Below are 8,659 nucleotides of genomic sequence, written 5' to 3' on the forward strand. Positions count from 1 at the left end.
CGTGCCTCCTGCCCAGCGGAGGGAAAAGCCTCGAGGAGGGACCTTTCCCCCAGCAGCGATTTGGGTTCACGCCGTGGCAGCAGTCAGCCCCTTTCCCTCCCTTGGCTTCAGCTGCAGGCACCCGACCAAGACGGTGCCGGGCAGCTCCTGCTTGCCTCCTGGGGCTGGGCTCATGCAGGTTTGCAGCAGGGGAGCAGATCTCTGCAGCAGGGTGCAGCACGGCACCGGCGAGCGGCACAGCACGTCAGCATCACCCCCTTTCTCAGGCTGCTGCACCTCTATGGGGCACTGCCCAGCAAGGCAGGCCTGGAAACGTTACCAAAAACCAAAGGGAAGGCGCTGGGTATCCATTGCCCCGGCTCTGCTGGCTGCCTCAGACGTGGGGGAATTTCCTCATAAAGTGATTCAGCTTTGCATTTCGGGAACGCTGCTTGCTGGGCTGTGGAACAGGGTCGTTAGGGCTCCAATTATTTCCACCGTATGACAATTATTAAATTATAACTTTTGCTTACCAGAAGCTGCAGCAGAAGGAAGGCACCAACGTTGCTTTTCTTTGGCGTGAGCCTCTCCCTGAAGCAGAGCTGTCTGCTGAGGACTTGCAGATACATATTTGGCATATCTTTGAGGGATTAAACAGTCTAAAATATCCACTGGGCTGCTGACTGCTTTGGCACGGTGTCTCGCCTGTTCAGATATGACTTTCAATTGTGCCTTTTGCTTGTGCTTTATTTTTGTGGGCTTAGTTTATTGCTTCCAGGCAAGTTTCTGACAGTTGTCAGTATCCCAGGCAGAAAACCTGGTGAAAAAGTCCTGAGATCTCAGCTGCTGCAGCATCAGCCTTGTAAGCTCTCAGGCATTTCTCCCTGCGAAAGGAAGGAGCAGGGTGCTTCTTGCCTCTCTGCACTCTGCTGGGAAATACCGGGGTTGCATCCTTCCTCCTCCTTCCTCTGCAGGGGTATTCAGCTCTTTTTTTCCCCACTGCCTCTTTGATGCGAGACTGACAGGCAATCTCCAGATACGGATCTCCACACGAGTGGGCTCAGCACCATCTTTGCCACCGTTTCTTGCTGCAGCTGAGTTTCAGACTGAAAATGTTGGCAGCAGCTGTGACGATGCTGAGGACGGGTGCTGGGGAGTTTCTCAGGCGTGTTCTGTACATGGGCCCTGAGGTGCCGAGCAGGAGATAAATGAGCAGCCCTGCCCGGTGACAAGGGCCTTAGCACAAGGGGTCGAAGGGTGTTTGTTGGCATCCTCGAAGATTTTTTAAAGATTTGGAGCAGATTTTTAAATGTAGGGCTCTAGCTAGGAGACCCACTCTTCTGCCGAGGGCTCGCTCATCCCTGGGAGCAATCCCACCTCTCCCAAGCACGTAAAAATAGAGAAGGAAATACAACTGGCCAAAGGCCACAGGTATACATACAATTGGGGTGAAAACTATTAGTGGGAATTCTGAAAAGCCTGTTAAAAGGAGATTTTAAGGATGATTTTTTTTTTTTTTTTTAAAGTTATTTACAATCTTATCTGGAGCTCAAAAGAAAACGGCCGGTTTTCCAGTTTTGAAGTTTTTGACTACAAACCTCATCAAAAATGTATTGAGGAAAATATTTCAACATCTTTTCAGCAATCCCCCAGCAGGTCTCGCTGTGAATGATGAAGGCTCATTTTAAAATTGGTTTCTGTAAACAAAGCAACGCGCATCTCTGAAATTCATTTTCGCTGCATATTTTCTGTGTTCAGGAGCAGTTCCCTCCCACAGCTGCTCACAGAAAGCAAACCACACGGGGTTAAGAGCCCGGCCTCAACAAATTTGTTTAAAAAAAAAATGCAAGGGAGTGTTTCAAAAATGGATGGTGCCTTTTAGCACCCAGGAAGAGGTTTGACTGTTGAACTCAGGTATTCGTAGTTAACAGAAACTGAAATTTGTTCAAGCAGCGAGGCTTTAAGGGGCACAGAAACCCTGAAACTCCGAGGCTGGTAAGGGAAGAAGCCAGTGGTTTGCAATTAGCAGCCAGGTCAACCAGAGGCAGCTGGGAGGGGAGGGCTGTGCTCCTTTGGACATGCGATGCCCTCAGCTGGGCAGGAGGGTGGTGGGAGAGGTGCAGGCTGCTCCAGGGAGGTGCTGCCAGGAGAGATGGGGGTACTGGGGGATTACAGGAGGGAGGGGATGAAAGTCATGATGAAATGTCTTTTTTTGTTGTTGTTTTTAGTTATTCCTTTTAAATAAACGTTTGTATTTAATTTCTTCCTTTTCTCCTTAGTGGGTGTTAGGTCATTCTGGTCCATCAGAGAGTAGCTGCTGACATGGACACTCGGAACTAGCAGGCAATGTGAAGTTACTTTTGGGGCACGTGAATGTTTCTGGTTGTCCCCCTGTAATGGTCGTACAGCTCAGCAGCAGCTCCCTGTAGCATGCTGGGCTTCTCCTGTGTCTTTCAGCCAGCAGGTTGGAGCTGTGCTGCCCTAGCCCAGCAGATTCCTGTTCTTACAGTCTGCTCCTCATCCTTCTGTGGCTCTTCCATCTTCTCCTTTCAGGACACGTGAGCTCTCTCTGCTGTAAGCAGGGTGTCAGGTCTGTGCACACAGTGGGTTTCCTCACCTCTACCCCTTTGGGAACAGCATACTACTTATTTATATATATAATATATATATATATATATATATATATATATATAATATATTTATATATATATAAAAAAAGCAAGAAACATTATATATATATATATAATGTTTCTTGCTTTTTTTTTTTTTTTAAATCTTCTGGGTGTCTCTAATGCTTATAATGACCGTGTATCATGTATTAGTCTTGTTCAAGCCAAGTTCATTTTGGGGGATGCCAGGGGAGCCCTTGCTTGGGGATGAGGAAATCCTCCTTCCTCCAGCTCTTTAAAGCCTCTTCAGCTCTTTTTGCTGGAACTCTTCCCTGATCTGTTATTATAAATGAGATGTTCCTTGGAGCTACAGCAAGTGAGTTGTAGCAGTAGTAAGGGTAAATTAAATTTCCTGTGGTTCCATCTCAAACAATTCATAATCTGGGCTATTTGAGAGCTATTCAAAGGTCCTAAGCCGTAACCATATTTATTACTTCCATTTTGTTTACACCAGCTGAGGAATTCAACTTTTTGTACTGCCCGTTCTGTATTAGTGTAAGGGAATAGACTGCTGTGACTGGAACAATATTTGTGTTGCAATTTGCCTTCAAAAAACAGTTTTGAATAGCAAATGTATTGAAAATGGGAAGCAGGAAGAAAAAGCATGTGCTTACATTTCAATTCATAAATATGTATTTTGTGGAATGGGGGCAAATTGGAAAAACTACGTGGGCTGAATGTGGGAAGCCTGTAAGATTACATGGGGTCAGAGGTGAGAGGGCTTCTCCTCAGATGTATTTTGTTTCATGGCCATTACAGAAGCTGCACTAATGTTGTCATCCCTAGGTGCTGACTTCCACTGTATGCCTAGACAACGTGGTCAGAGCTTGTAAGTACTTCAACAGCAACAGTGGAGGCAAGCTGGTGAAACTACCTCGTAGCTTAGAGAAGCCTCAGGGACAGGATCTGCACGAGGGGGCACATTGCTTGTGGGATCAGGTAGAAATGAGTGAGTTTGGGTGGGGAGAGTGATGAAGAGGGGAATTAGCTGGCTTCATACACATCCCTGTGTGGGAGAAGAAAGGAGCACAGTGGTGAGGTATTGCAAAGCTTCAGTTCAAGATAGGCCTGAAGAAGTTTATAATCCAGTGAGGTCTTGTCCATCAAAAGTACCTCGGTGCACAGTTGTTATTGTGTCCTGCATTACCTAGTGAGTTTTGAATTTGTTACTCAGCACTGAGGCTTCCTTGGGTACTTCCCTTAGTTCGAACCAATTTTCAGAATTGATTTCAAGGTTTCAAAAGTATCCTAAACTTTAAAGAAAAATTGTAAAGGGTGACTAAGGCTAGATTACAGCCTGACTGTCAGCCAAAACTGCTGTACAATGCCTCTAGTCCTAAGTTGCATGGATGTGCAGAGGTCCTCTTTCCACCTCCTTCCAGTGTTGCTGCCCTCTGTCTGCTTAATTTTTCTGCACTGGTTTTCTGCTTTGATTTATTTCTCACTTGTGCTGCCTGTATCAGGAGAATCACGATTCTGCCTCAATCTCTTTGACCTCCTACCTGCATGTTTCCTTTTTCCTGATACCCTTTCTGGCACACAGCTGATCCAGATTTCCAGAAGGCTCCCCCACCTGGAGAGTGGTGCTTTACTCTTGGCTACCAAGGTCTCCTATCACTTGGTACCCTTTAACACTGTCCATCAAATCACCACTCAGCTTTTCAGTGACCAGGCCATTACCACTGTCTCTCTCTCCCCTTCAAGCCCTTCCTTCCTCTGACACCAATTCTGCAGCTTGACTCCCCTTGTGATACCTGCTTACGGATTCCTAAAAACTTCTTACACTGATGCTGCATCACGCAACTCTCCTACTCTCTCTCTGGTGTACAAGGACAGTCTGGACACATACTCATCACCTTGCTCGAGGTGACAATCCTGAAAGGTGCTTCTCAACTCCAGCCAAACCCCTCAGTTTGTTCTTCTCATACCTGCCTTCATCTCACTGAGCTCAAGGCCAACGAATATGAAGACAGTTTTCCAGGCCTTTTTTTCCTCTCTCCACTGGACAGCTTCCCCATCCTACCTATTGCTCAGCCTTGTAAGCTGGGTGTCATTGATTCTCATCTGTTTCTTGATCTACATCCAGGTTTCCTGATAACCCTGCTGCCAGCTGAGGAGGTTCAGGTGACTTTCAAGTGACTTCTGAAGCAAGAATATATGTTGTCAGCCTTCTCACAAGGGGAAGGCGATATTAACAACTGCGGGGACACATCCCTCCCAGGCAGGAAGCTGCAATGTGCGCTCATTTTGTTGGGTCTGGGTGCTGCAGGATGAGCAGCAAGCTGTGGGAACTCAGAGTTCATGAGAGGCAAATGTTGGGCCTCACAGCTTGGAGGAGAAAGTCATCTCTGAATGCTTTCATAGGGACCTGCGTGTGTTTGGCACCATGCTTGCCTTAGGTTGACGAATGTTGGCTTTCATGGGGAATATATCTTGGTGCTTACTTGGTCTTGGTGACCACCCTGGCTAAAGAACAAACTGCCTTGGAGAGACCGTGAAACAAATGCCAACGCTTCCTTGTGGAAAATTGTGGAGTGGGGAATAAATATGGATTGTGGGTTTTACCCTTTTCTTTCTGTGGAATCTGACTCACTCTTCTCTTCTGTTGTAGCCAAACTGTGGGGTATCTCCCTTCCTACGTAGGAGGCCAAAACATAATGAATGGGTGCTTCCAGGCTTTGCCTTACTACTGGAGCAGTTGGATGCAGCTGCTAAGTTTGAGGACCAAGAGGATGTTCAGCCAACACTGACTGTAACCCTGCTGTGAACAGGAGTTATACAGGCTCAAGAAACTTACACCTGTGCTGACTTGTGGTGTCCCAAATTGTGTGAGCTTGTCTAAGGCCAGACCGAATCAAACCCTTCTGACACTTCTGTACTTGGTTAGATGTGGTTATCTGAGGACAGCAGAGCTAAAGCACTGATAAATATTGATGTTCAAACTATTGCAAAATACATGGCTCTTGCTAAACTTGGTCTCTTTTCCCCTCTTTTTATAATGGCAGGCTGCCAGAGATGTTGCCCATGTTCTTCAGTGTGTGCATCTGGTTTTTGCTCAGCACCCTCCCGGCTGTCACTAACCCAATACAGACCTGTTGTGTCTGTGGCAAAGAGCTTTCTATGGCTTCCTATGTGACTTGGGACTCAGGAATACCTGTGTGGTGTGGATTTGGGGTTAGTGTTGCTTTTTTGTTTGTTTTTAACCAAAAGCACATGTTTAGTGGCTGGCTTCTATTGAGAGTCTGAGAGCTTAGCTCAGCCTTAGACCCTTGCTACCCTCACCTTCCATCTCAGCGCAGCCGGCTGCTCTAACAGAAGCTGGCATCCAGGTTTTTCTCCTGGCACAGCATTGCTTGTTCAGTGAGGCTGCAGTAGCATTAAAAAGAAAAGATGCAAGAGCCCAGCCGCTGGCTGCTGGCCTTAGGCTACCTGAAGCAGTTGGCTGTTCACGCAGAAATGCTTTCTGAGCACTGGAATTCCTTAATGGTGTTTTGACGTCTAACACCCAATCAAGTCAGCGTTAGATGCTTATTATACTCTGTTCTCTGAAAATGCCACGAGGTAGTTATGTGGTTGTTTACATGCTGAAAAATAAACATCACTGCCTTTTCCTCCTGGAAACGAGTACGGGAACAGCAGGGAAGGCTCTGATATGTAATAGTGACACCATTTATTGTTTGATACCATCAGCGGACGGCATTGTGGCTGCTCAGATCATCCACTCTTACTGTTGAGACAGACTCTGAAAGCCCTAAACGATAACACAGCCTTGTATAATCTGCAAAAAGCCCTAACCAAACCAGTATATAAAACAATTGGGGGTGAGAATAGAAAATCTTGGGTCAGGGAGTCCTATGTGATGTCCCTCGGGTATGTTTGGAGCTGCGGAGGGGAGAGCCCTGTGCGGCTCTGTCTGAATGAGGAAAAGCTGCTGCTCCACGTCTCGGGAGGGACAGCAGGCAGCTCCGGCCCCATCGCTGCAAAGTGACATAAGGCAAGCAGTGCCTTGGGCAGGGAAGCCCTCTGTTACTGAGGGCTTAAAATAGTTGTAAATCACAGAAGTATAAATGTTGAATCAACCCCCCTTCCTGTGCAGATCATGGTGTTTGCACAAAGCGAGCTGTCTCCAGCTGTGTGCAGCTGGGTGGCTCACCTCAGGCTGCGTGCAGTGCCACTTCTCTCCCTCTTCCATTATTCGGGTGCTGTGCTGCTGCAGGAAGCCAGCCCCACACTGGGGCGGCTGAGAGGAGCAGCAAGAACCCCTTGCCGTGGCTGTGCTGATACATTCTGCTTTACCTGGGATGTTTGTTTCTAGTAATGCAGTTTTCTGTCGTCTTAATATATGAACCCCTCTTTCAAAATAAATGAAAAGACGACTTCACCTGTGCACATCTTTTGTTAGCACAGGGTGCTGGCTTCTTACAATTATAAAGGCTATAACACCTACAGACCAATACTGAAAGCAAAACAAGCACAGCTCGTTCTTACAGTGCCATATTGATGCACAAATGTGGTTGCTGTTGGTGTATAAGGACCACGTGATGTTTTTGCATCCAGTTCACTGAGATTTTTGTTGCATGAATTCCTGCTCCTTTAAATGTTTAGCTTGTAGTTGGGCTTTAAACATTTAAGTAGTTCATGTCAGCAGTCCAAGGGGGTACTAATGACTCTGCTCCCAACTGTGGGTTGTAATCAGCACACCAAGGTCAGCCAGAAGGCCTGGGTTCACCACATCCTGGGATGTATGGAAAATCATCTGGGCAGGGAGGCTGGATGGCTTCTAACAGGTTGGTCTCCTCCTGGCGAGTGCACCGTTTAACACAAATGTGTGTAAGGACACACACAAATGTCTCTTTCATTTTGTGTGTGTGTGCCTGGTGTTATTCATTATTTGGAAATATGTGGCGTAACATTGTATTATGCACAGGAAAACTGAGCAGATGGATGCTGACTGCCCTGTTCTTCACATAGAGGTCTATCCAGGACTGCTTCACTGCCAGACCTGGATATCTTGATGGCACAATGCACTCACAGGGACGTGTCTCCAGGCACCTCTGTGCTGTACACATGTGGTATGTAGCGTGACTGGGAGAGTCCCTAAAAGTGCTTCCCCAAGCTGGAGCCATCCTATCTGCTTCGGGCCACAAGCACACAAATACTTGTGCAGGGATGGAGTGGCTGCCTGCTGTGTCGAACAGTAACACAGGTGAAAGGAGCACAAGTATTTCTACTCCTCCATTGTGCTGCCTACAGTGGAAGCACAAGTTCCCCCCTTTCTGGGGGGGGACAACGTGTGAAGATTGTGTGAGACTTTGCAGCCTATTCTGCCTGAAAAAGCTCAAGGAGGAGGCTGATAAGGATTTGTTGTGGGAGCTGAAAATGGCTGTTGGGAGAAAAAAAGCACTGAGAGGGAGGGGACCTTTTCAGAGGCTACCTGCCAGCAAACCGAACTTCTACATCGTGATCTGAACTATGGCCCCTTCTGTTGGCCAGGTTAGCTTGTTCCCTTCGCACTGACTTTCCCTTCCATTTGCCTACAGTTACCCTGATGGACACAGGCTGAGTTACCAAGTGAGGAGTGTCTGCAGTACGCGTGCAGTGGAGAGCTGAGCAGCTGGCTCTGAGAGTGGAGAGCTCTGCTGATTAACCTCCACAGCATAGCTCTGCCAGAAAGAGTTTTACCTTGTAGGATGAACTAGGAGTTTCTGACAGTCCTGCTTGATTTATTTTGATGGCTATTGTTTAGTGAATTGACCCCACGCCTCTCCTTTGAGAGATGGGTTTTTATTTATAACTGTTTATGGGCATCCTGCTCCTTGCCTGCACTGCCTTCTGCACCCAGCTTGAACACTTATTTTTGTTACTTGCAGTCATCTGCAGCCAAGAAGAAGTTTTATGCTGACAGGCAGAGATGATATGCTGATGTTAAGAATTCCAAGACAGCTGATACGTTGAAATGGTATCTCACTTGCCTTCAAAGTCTGTCTTCGCACTGGACTATTAAAATGCCA

The sequence above is a fragment of the Aythya fuligula genome, chromosome 3 (assembly GCF_009819795.1).
Source record: "Aythya fuligula isolate bAytFul2 chromosome 3, bAytFul2.pri, whole genome shotgun sequence".
In the NCBI taxonomy this organism is placed as follows: domain Eukaryota; kingdom Metazoa; phylum Chordata; class Aves; order Anseriformes; family Anatidae; genus Aythya; species Aythya fuligula.